This window comes from Anopheles funestus (genome assembly GCF_943734845.2).
Source record: "Anopheles funestus chromosome X unlocalized genomic scaffold, idAnoFuneDA-416_04 X_unloc_22, whole genome shotgun sequence".
NCBI lineage: Eukaryota > Metazoa > Arthropoda > Insecta > Diptera > Culicidae > Anopheles > Anopheles funestus.
Window position 1 is genome coordinate 735,001 of NW_026045146.1, and position 10,042 is coordinate 745,042.

The following is a 10,042-nucleotide window of genomic DNA, read 5'->3' on the forward strand; positions in this document are numbered from 1 at the left end:
TGTGGATATCACTAGTTTCGACACCTACGACCGCCCGCAAACGACGGGACTACAGGCTGGGAGCTTCAAGTTGTAGAGATGCGTTCGCATCGATCCTCTCAGGCGACCCATGCTTGGTGGTTAGTGCTTGCGCGTGCGCGCCCCGTGTGTGCTGGAATTGGCCAACCAGTGCACATTGGTGGTGCGTACCGTGACTTGCACCATGTGACGAGAGTGTTGAAGAACACTGTGTGGTGACTCTATGCCTATGTGATGGGGTGCTTGTAACACACGACCGAACCGACGGCTCGTTGGATGGTCACGACAGTGTGGTGCAGGTGCGCCCATGTGTAACGAATACATTGAGTGCCGTTGGAGGTTAGCGGTTGGTTGGTTGCATGCTACAACTTCGCGTTGTACATGGGCTGGCCGCTGCGCTTCCTTCGGGTTGCCACTTGATGTTGATAGGGTTGATGTATTGTGTTCGTTGACTTTTGGTTCATTCCAAAAGTCTTCGGACTTAGATAATTTTACAAGTGTCGGCGCTCTCGGACCGAAAATAAGAAGACAACTAAGAAGAAAAAGAGAAAGAAGCTAATAGTGGAAAGTATTCTTCTTCAAAGAAGGAACAAAAATTTTACAAGTGTTGAAAAATTTCCTAAGTCCAAAAAATTTTCTAAGTCCAGAAAATTTTCTAAGTCCCACAAAATGGAACATGATGAAGAAGATACAGAAGTTGAAAATTTTTCTAAGTCCAAAAAATTTTCTAAGTCCAGAAAATTTTCTAAGTCCAAAGTGTTGGAACATTTTCCAAAGGCCCATAGGTTGCACTGAATTTTCCTAAGTTGGCCACAAGTACCCATGAGGTATCGAGAAGGTTCACCCGAAGGACATAATATGTCCCAAAGTACCGATAGAGCACCCACAAAGAGCACCCAATTGGCCTAAGTTGGCCAAAAGTACCGATAGAGTACCCACAAGTAGCACTGAGTTGGCCTAAGTTGGCCAAAAGTACCGATAGAGTACCCACAAATAGCACCGAATGGGCCTAAGTTGGCCAAAAGTACCGATAGAGTACCCACAAGAAGCACTGAGTTGGCCTAAGTTGGCCAAAAGTACCGATAGAGTACCCACAAATAGCACCCAGTTGGCCTAAGTTGGCCAAAAGTACCGATAGAGCACCCAAAAGTAGCACCCAATTGGCCTATGTTGGCCAAAAGTACCGATAGAGTACCCACAAATAGCACCGAATGGGCCTAAGTTGGCCAAAAGTACCGATAGAGTACCCACAAATAGCACCGCGTTGGCCTAAGTTGGCCAAAAGTACCGATAGAGTACCCACAAGTAGCACTGAGTTGGCCTAAGTTGGCCAAAAGTACTGATAGAGTACCCACAAATAGCACCGAATGGGCCTAACATGGCCAAAAGTACCGATAGAGTACCCACAAATAGCACCGAATGGGCCTAACATGGCCAAAAGTACCGATAGAGCACCCACAAGAAGCACTGAGTTGGCCTAAGTTGGCCAAAAGTACCGATAGAGTACCCACAAATAGCACCCAGTTGGCCTAAGTTGGCCAAAAGTACCGATAGAGCACCCACAAGAAGCACTGAGTTGGCCTAAGTTGGCCAAAAGTACCGATAGAGTACCCACAAATAGCACCCAGTTGGCCTAAGTTGGCCAAAAGTACCGATAGAGCACCCACAAGTAGCACCCAATTGGCCTATGTTGGCCAAAAGTACCGATAGAGTACCCACAAATAGCACCCAATTGGCCTAAGTTGGCCAAAAGTACCGATAGAGTACCCACAAATAGCACCGAGTGGGCCTAACATGGCCAAAAGTACCGATAGAGTACTCACAAATAGCACCGAGTGGGCCTAACATGGCCAAAAGTACCGATAGAGTACCCACAAAGAGCACCCCATGGGCCTAAGTTGGCCAAAAGTACCGATAGAGTACCCACAAATAGCACCGAGTGGGCCTAACATGGCCAAAAGTACCGATAGAGCACCCACATATAGCACCGAATGGGCCTAACATGGCCAAAAGTACCGATAGAGTACCCACAAATAGCACCGAGTGGGCCTAACATGGCCAAAAGTACCGATAGAGCACCCACATATAGCACCCCATTGGCCTAAGTTGGCCAAAAGTACCGATAGAGTACCCACAAAGAGCACCCAATTGGCCTAAGTTGGCCAAAAGTACCGCCAAGTAGCACCATAGAGGCCCGAGTAGAGCGAAATGTGGGCCAAATTGAACATTTGAAAATTTTTACAAGTCCAGAAAATTTTCTAAGTCCAGAAAATTTTCTAAGTCCAAAGAGTTGGACAAATTTCCTTAGGCCCAAAGGTTGCACTGAATGTTCCTAAGTTGGCCATCAGTACCCATGAAGTATAGCGAAGGTTCACCCGAAAGACACAATACGCCCTAAAGTACCCACAGAGTACCCACAAGTTGCACCCAATTGGCCTAAGTTGGCCAGAAGTACCGACAAGTACCACCATAGAAGCCCGAGTAGAGCGAAATGTGGGCCAAAGTACCGAGTAGTTGCCACAAATGCCCAAATGGATACCAAAATGTGGTACCAAGTACCTAACTGTTGCAACAAATGCTAGCTTTCTGAGCAAAAGCTGTGGACCAATTTCGTAGAAGAACCGCCTAGGCGAAAAGGCAAAAATCGCCGAAGCTGTATGAGGAGATACTCATAGGGCGATTTACTAGAGTGGGGAACTTGAGAATTTTTGTGTCCGAGACTTTGGGCAACTTCGCGGCCGCCCCCTTAAAGTAAAAGATTTTCTCTGGGTGCCTAAAATTCGCAATTCCCGCAAAGTCGGGAAGACGTTAAAGTTTTTGCCCAAAAAATGGCCATCGATTTAAGGTGATTTTCCAATAAGAAAATGCTTCCTATTTTGAATTTTTTCGAATATTTCCTAAACTAAGCGTCGGAGCACATGGCCGTGGAGGAACTTTTGGTAGCTTTTGGCAAGGGCTATCGGATGAAATAATAAGAAAGGCCATCAGAGCGATATTGGATTAATGCGGGCTCATAAACGCACCTGAGAAGTGAAAATTGGTACCTTGCACGCAGGATGCAAGAAATGCTTGAGTGTTAACCATCATCGGTACCAAGTACCTAGGTTATATCGAGTGCGTAGATGGAAGTCGGTACCAAAGGGAAACCTTCCTAGGCTAGGTGCACGCAAGTGAGTATGGATCGATCAGTAGAAAGATGGGAAGCCCAAGGAAACCTTCCTAGGCTAGGTGCACGCAAGTGAGTATGGATCGATCAGTAGAAAGATGGGAAGCCATAGGAAACCTTCCTAGGCTAGGTGCACGCAAGTGAGTATGGATCGATCAGTAGAAAGATGGGAAGCCATAGGAAACCTTCCTAGGCTAGGTGCACGCAAGTGAGTATGGATCGATCAGTAGAAAGATGGGAAGCCATAGGAAACCTTCCTAGGCTAGGTGCACGCAAGTGAGTATGGATCGATCAGTAGAAAGATGGGAAGCCCAAGGAAACCTTCCTAGGCTAGGTGCACGCAAGTGAGTATGGATCGATCAGTAGAAAGATGGGAAGCCATAGGAAACCTTCCTAGGCTAGGTGCACGCAAGTGAGTATGGATCGATCAGTAGAAAGATGGGAAGCCATAGGAAACCTTCCTAGGCTAGGTGCACGCAAGTGAGTATGGATCGATCAGTAGAAAGATGGGAAGCCATAGGAAACCTTCCTAGGCTAGGTGCACGCAAGTGAGTATGGATCGATCAGTAGAAAGATGGGAAGCCATAGGAAACCTTCCTAGGCTAGGTGCACGCAAGTGAGTATGGATCGATCAGTAGAAAGATGGGAAGCCCAAGGAAACCTTCCTAGGCTAGGTGCACGCAAGTGAGTATGGATCGATCAGTAGAAAGATGGGAAGCCCAAGGAAACCTTCCTAGGCTAGGTGCACGCAAGTGAGTATGGATCGATCAGTAGAAAGATGGGAAGCCATAGGAAACCTTCCTAGGCTAGGTGCACGCAAGTGAGTATGGATCGATCAGTAGAAAAATGGGAAGCCATAGGAAACCTTCCTAGGCTAGGTGCACGCAAGTGAGTATGGATCGATCAGTAGAAAGATGGGAAGCCCAAGGAAACCTTCCTAGGCTAGGTGCACGCAAGTGAGTATGGATCGATCAGTAGAAAGTGGGAAGCCCAAGGAAACCTTCCTAGGCTAGGTGCACGCAAGTGAGTATGGATCGATCAGTAGAAAGTGGGAAGCCCAGTACCAAATGCCCTAGTGAAGACCGTAAACGAATATCATGAACCGATAAGGAGCACCAAATGCCCTAGTGAAGACCGTAAACGAATATCATGAACCGATAAGGAGCACCAAATGCCCTAGTGAAGACCGTAAACGAATATCATGAACCGATAAGGAGCACCAAATGCCCTAGTGAAGACCGTAAACGAATATCATGAACCAAGAAGTAGCAACGAATGCCTGAAAAAGTACCAAGTCCACGGTATAGAGTAACTAGAGTTAACCGCCGTGATGTATGCAATGAGGGCAGCCATTGCATGGGTTCTGGACTTGGTTCGCGAATAACTTTTTTGCTAGACATCGGACAAAGTTGACGTGGAAGAACGAAATGTAGCATTTGGTGCCACCTATCCAAAACTTTTTCAAGATTGAAGATCCGATCGATACAGCCTGAGTTATAGGCAAAAGTTGGTGCAAAATTGAGCATTTTTAATGGTGAAAAATCGGTACTCCTCGAATAGCTCCTGTTGGAAGCATCGGACCACATGGTCGTGGAGGAACATATTGTAGCGTGCGGTGTCAAGTATCGACACCCAAAACCGCATGTCCGATGGACGGAAAATGACCAAGTTATAGTGAAAACTTGGTTGCACCAAATTCCCGAAGAAGTGCAACGAGAAGGTGAATGCGCAGGTTGTTCGTCGAATAGCTCCGGCCACAGACATGGTAGCGATTAGTGGTGCATGGAAGAAATCTAGCCACAAGTGCCATCTACCCATGGCCAGAAGAAAGTGTGGCCATATCTTGGATACCGGCGGAGCTATGGGGCAAATACGGGCCAAAAATGGTGCAAGTTGGACCAAAAATCCGAAAAAGTACCTAGGTAAATGCGATGGTTGTTCGTCGAATAGCTCCGGCCACAGACATGGTAGCGATTAGTGGTGCATGGAAGAAATCTAGCCACAAGTGCCATCTACCCATGGCCAGAAGAAAGTGTGGCCATATCTTGGATACCGGCGGAGCTATGGGGCAAATATGGGCCAAAAATGGTGCAAGTTGGACCAAAAATCCGAAAAAGTACCTAGGTAAATGCGATGGTTGTTCGTCGAATAGCTCCGGCCACAGACATGGTAGCGATTAGTGGTGCATGGAAGAAATCTAGCCACAAGTGCCATCTACCCATGGCCAGAAGAAAGTGTGGCCATATCTTGGATACCGGCGGAGCTATGGGGCAAATATGGGCCAAAAATGGTGCAAGTTGGACCAAAAATCCGAAAAAGTACCTAGGTAAATGCGATGGTTGTTCGTCGAATAGCTCCGGCCACAGACATGGTAGCGATTAGTGGTGCATGGAAGAAATCTAGCCACAAGTGCCATCTACCCATGGCCAGAAGAAAGTGTGGCCATATCTTGGATACCGGCGGAGCTATGGGGCAAATATGGGCCAAAAATGGTGCAAGTTGGACCAAAAATCCGAAAAAGTACCTAGGTAAATGCGATGGTTGTTCGTCGAATAGCTCCGGCCACAGACATGGTAGCGATTAGTGGTGCATGGAAGAAATCTAGCCACAAGTGCCATCTACCCATGGCCAGAAGAAAGTGTGGCCATATCTTGGATACCGGCGGAGCTATGGGGCAAATATGGGCCAAAAATGGTGCAAGTTGGACCAAAAATCCGACCAAGTGCGCGAGGCGCTTTCGTGAATAGCTCCGGCCACAGACATGGTAGCGATTAGTGGTGCATGGAAGAAATCTAGCCACAAGTGCCATCTACCCATGGCCAGAAGAAAGTGTGGCCATATCTTGGATACCGGCGGAGCTATGGGGCAAATATGGGCCAAAAATGGTGCAAGTTGGACCAAAAATCCGACCAAGTGCGCGAGGCGCTTTCGTGAATAGCTCCGGCCACAGACATGGTAGCGATTAGTGGTGCATGGAAGAAATCTAGCCACAAGTGCCATCTACCCATGGCCAGAAGAAAGTGTGGCCATATCTTGGATACCGGCGGAGCTATGGGGCAAATATGGGCCAAAAATGGTGCAAGTTGGACCAAAAATCCGAAAAAGTACCTAGGTAAATGCGATGGTTGTTCGTCGAATAGCTCCGGCCACAGACATGGTAGCGATTAGTGGTGCATGGAAGAAATCTAGCCACAAGTGCCATCTACCCATGGCCAGAAGAAAGTGTGGCCATATCTTGGATACCGGCGGAGCTATGGGGTAAATATGGGCCAACAATGGTGCCAGGTGGACCAAAAATCCGAAAAAGTACCTAGGTAAATGCGATGGTTGTTCGTCGAATAGCTCCGGCCAGAGACATGGTAGCGATTAGTGGTGCATGGAAGAAATCTAGCCACAAGTGCCATCTACCCATGGCCAGAACAAAGTGTGGCCATATCTTGGATACCGGCGGAGCTATGGGGCAAATACGGGCCAACAATGGTGCCAGGTGGACCAAAAATCCGACCAAGTGCGCGAGGCGCTTTCGTGAATAGCTCCGGCCACAGACATGGTAGCGATTAGTGGTGCATGGAAGAAATCTAGCCACAAGTGCCATCTACCCATGGCCAGAAGAAAGTGTGGCCATATCTTGGATACCGGCGGAGCTATGGGGCAAATATGGGCCAAAAATGGTGCAAGTTGGACCAAAAATCCGAAAAAGTACCTAGGTAAATGCGATGGTTGTTCGTCGAATAGCTCCGGCCAGAGACATGGTAGCGATTAGTGGTGCATGGAAGAAATCTAGCCACAAGTGCCATCTACCCATGGCCAGAACAAAGTGTGGCCATATCTTGGATACCGGCGGAGCTATGGGGCAAATACGGGCCAACAATGGTGCCAGGTGGACCAAAAATCCGACCAAGTGCGCGAGGCGCTTTCGTGAATAGCTCCGGCCACAGACATGGTAGCGATTAGTGGTGCATGGAAGAAATCTAGCCACAAGTGCCATCTACCCATGGCCAGAAGAAAGTGTGGCCATATCTTGGATACCGGCGGAGCTATGGGGCAAATATGGGCCAAAAATGGTGCAAGTTGGACCAAAAATCCGAAAAAGTACCTAGGTAAATGCGATGGTTGTTCGTCGAATAGCTCCGGCCAGAGACATGGTAGCGATTAGTGGTGCATGGAAGAAATCTAGCCACAAGTGCCATCTACCCATGGCCAGAACAAAGTGTGGCCATATCTTGGATACCGGCGGAGCTATGGGGCAAATATGGGCCAAAAATGGTGCAAGTTGGACCAAAAATCCGAAAAAGTACCTAGGTAAATGCGATGGTTGTTCGTCGAATAGCTCCGGCCAGAGACATGGTAGCGATTAGTGGTGCATGGAAGAAATCTAGCCACAAGTGCCATCTACCCATGGCCAGAACAAAGTGTGGCCATATCTTGGATACCGGCGGAGCTATGGGGCAAATACGGGCCAACAATGGTGCCAGGTGGACCAAAAATCCGACCAAGTGCGCGAGGCGCTTTCGTGAATAGCTCCGGCCACAGACATGGTAGCGATTAGTGGTGCATGGAAGAAATCTAGCCACAAGTGCCATCTACCCATGGCCAGAAGAAAGTGTGGCCATATCTTGGATACCGGCGGAGCTATGGGGCAAATATGGGCCAAAAATGGGTAAAATTGTACGGTCCAAAGCCAAGGGTAAATTTTTTTTATTCCTCTAATAACTTCTAGCACAGACATTGAATCGGTTGGTGATGTATGGATGAAATGTAGCAAACAGTTGGAACTACCCATAAAATCTTAAAGATTGACGATCCAATGTGTAGAACCGGAGTAATGTGCGATACTTGGTGAAAAATCGAGTGAAAAATTAGCTATAAACTGTTTTTGGCCCATAACTCGAATACTAGACATCGGAAGGGGGGGTCGTAGAACGATTTTTTGTTGCCCTATCGATTCCCTATCGAACGAGCAAAAGTTGTTTTTTTGACCAAAAAGGACCCCTACTCTAGTAAAATTGGCCTGATTTTACTAGTCCCCGGTACCCGTACAGGCAAAATGAGCAAAATGCTCAAGTATGAATGGTTTTTGGCTAATAACTCGAATACTAGACGTCGCAGGGGGGTGTCGTGGAACAATTTTTGGTAGCCCTTGAAATTATCTATCGAATGACATATGCTTGATTTTTGGCCAAAAAGTTCCCTAGACTAGTAAAAATCGCATCATTTTACTAGAGTCGGGTACCCTGGACGAAAAACCGCTATAATTGCGGTTTTTGGCTAATAACTCGAATACTAGACGTCGCAGGGGGGTGTCGTGGAACAATTTTTGGTAGCCCTTGAAATTATCTATCGAATGACATATACTTGATTTTTGGCCAAAAAGTTCCCTAGACTAGTAAAAATCGCATCATTTTACTAGAGTCGGGTACCCTGGACGAAAAACCGCTATAGTTGCGGTTTTTGGCTAATAACTCTAATACTAGACGTCGGAGGGGGGTGTCGTGGAACAATTTTTGGTAGCCCTTGAAATTATCTATCGAATGACATATACTTGATTTTTGGCCAAAAAGTTCCCTAGACTAGTAAAAATCGCATCATTTTACTAGAGTCGGGTACCCTGGACGAAAAACCGCTTAAGTTGCGGTTTTTGGCTAATAACTCGAATACTAGACGTCGCAGGGGGGTGTCGTGGAACAATTTTTGGTAGCCCTTGAAATTATCTATCGAATGACATATACTTGATTTTTTGACCAAAAAGTTCCTAGACTAGTAAAAATCGCATCATTTTACTAGAGTCGGGTACCCTGGACGAAAAACCGCTTAAGTTGCGGTTTTTGGCTAATAACTCGAATACTAGACGTCGCAGGGGGGTGTCGTGGAACAATTTTTGGTAGCCCTTGAAATTATCTATCGAATGACATATACTTGATTTTTTGACCAAAAAGTTCCTAGACTAGTAAAAATCGCATCATTTTACTAGAGTCGGGTACCCTGTACGAAAAACCGCTATAGTTGCGGTTTTTGGCCAATAACTCGAATACTAGACGTCGGAGGGGGGTGCCGTAGAACAATTTTTTGTAGCCCTTGAAATTACCTTTCGAATGATATATAGTGGTTTTTTGGTCAAACAGTGACCCCGAGACTAGTAACCCTCCATACACAAAACCGCCTAAAAAGTTTTGGTTTTGCAAAATTTTGAAAAGTGCGTCAAAAAAATTTTTTCAAAAAGTACCAAATCGTGATCAGAACTCACTATAGACCATAAAAAGTGAAATCCGATGGTCATTTGCAACACTTGGTCAATCGAGAAAAATTTCACTTTTTTACTAGAGTCGGGTACCCTGAACGAAAAATCGCTCAAGTGATGGTTTTTGGCCAATAACTCGAATACTAGACGTCGGAGGGGGGTGCCGTAGAACAATTTTTTGTAGCCCTTGAAATTACCTTTCGAATGATATATAGTGGTTTTTTGGTCAAACAGTGACCCCGAGACTAGTAACCCTCCATACACAAAACCGCCTACAAAAACTTTGTTTTGAAAAATTTTGAAAAGTTCAAAAAAATTTTTTTTTCAAAAACTACTAAAACGTGATAAGAACTTACTATAGACCATGAAAAGTGATATCCGATGATAATTTGCAAAAGTTGGTAACTAGTAAAAAATTTCACTTTTTTACTAGAGTCGGTGCAACGAGAAAAAAAAAGTCCGTGATGGAGAAAAATGGCACGTTTTCCACGCCTGTACGCTTTCGTTTTCTATATAGGGGGTAGGTGAGCCAGAAGCATGAATTTGACTGAGTACGTATCTTTATGAATTGGGCCCTTCTAAATCGATTGAGACTACCCCCAGGACGATCGGACGACTGC

General features: G+C 46.2%; 1 non-coding gene across 1 annotated transcript in view; it reads left to right on the plus strand.

Annotated features, from left to right (window-relative positions):
* The window catches only part of LOC125773095 (large subunit ribosomal RNA), a 4,179-nt gene extending 4,054 nt beyond the window's left edge, over window positions 1-125 (plus strand). Inside the window, exon 1 of the ribosomal RNA XR_007419899.1 lies at window positions 1-125. This exon is cut by the window's left edge and continues 4,054 nt beyond it. This is a non-coding gene — a ribosomal RNA (large subunit ribosomal RNA).
* Window positions 126-10,042: the final 9,917 nt, after the last annotated feature.